Source organism: Trachurus japonicus, chromosome 20 (genome assembly GCF_045865225.1).
Source record: "Trachurus japonicus isolate A0001 chromosome 20, Traja_1.0".
Lineage (NCBI taxonomy): Eukaryota > Metazoa > Chordata > Actinopteri > Carangiformes > Carangidae > Trachurus > Trachurus japonicus.
In genome coordinates this window covers 21306122-21307319 of record NC_140926.1, presented here as the reverse complement: position 1 = coordinate 21307319, position 1198 = coordinate 21306122, and positions in this window count along the sequence as shown.

The window sequence follows — 1198 nt, the reverse complement described above, 5'->3', positions numbered from 1 at the left end:
AACAGAATCAATAAAATTGATCCAACTCTCAGATAAAAATAAAAGAATGAAGAGACTTACAGGAGATCACAGATTGCACCAACCTGATTTCTCCACAGTCTTGGAGTGTTATCATCTGTTATACCTGTATGATCTGCAAACATTAAAACACTTTTTTTTTCAGGGAATTCAACCAGTGTTGGAGTCATTAGAGGTTTGGTGATTGCAGCTGTTTTGTTTGCAGCTGTCAGCAGCTGTTGGCTGGTATGGCAGTGGAAAAAGAAAACAGGTGAATTACTATACAGTGTCTAATGATGATGATGATGATGATGATGATGGTGATGATGATGATGATGATTATGATTATTATACTAATTTCTTGTTTGTTACGCATTTATATTTCTGTATTCGATTTTTTTTAATGTTTGTTTCAGGTCAACAAATGAATGTCTCAAGCAGTGATGAAAGTCAAAGGTGAGTACATTTTCACAAAATGCACGATAAACAAGAAACTTTCATAATGAAATGAGGATAAAATGTAAAATCACAGCCACGCCCACCTCGTCAGTCTCCTCTACTCACCTGTGCAGACAGCTGCCCCTCATCACATGCTATCAGCCCAGCATATACTCACCAGCTCCACACTCACTCCTTTGCCAGACTTTCCAGTATTCTCATGCCTGATTTCCTGGTACTGCCTGTCCCTGATTCCCCTGCTTTGTCTTCTTCCTGGTAATCGTCTCAGCTTTCTGTCCCTGACCAATATTTCAGCCTCCACTCTCCTGATTCCTGATTGCCTGTTTCTGACTGACAGAGTCTCAGTAAACCGTTGAACTCTCTCCATTGGTTTTGAGTCTTCTGGGCTGCAGTTGGGTTCATACACCACCCGTTACGTTTCTTGATTCTTGATTGAAGTTGATTGATTGATTTTTTTTTTTTTTTTGCAGGGTCGAACTGGACTGTATGATATATTACTTACATAGGTAAGTAATATGTCCTCACTGAATTGAATTTAAATTTTGTACTCTGAGACTGTATCACACAGGGTGATGAAAAACAGAACAAAAGAGGAAGCTATGACTTCCTTCCTAACGGTCCAACTGTTTTTGGGGGGCCCTTGCTCCCTATCAGGCTTTCAATCTATTCCTTATATGGTTCACCACTTTATCAGATCAGGATCCATGTTTTTAAACTGAAAAGATGGACGTTCTTCTCTATC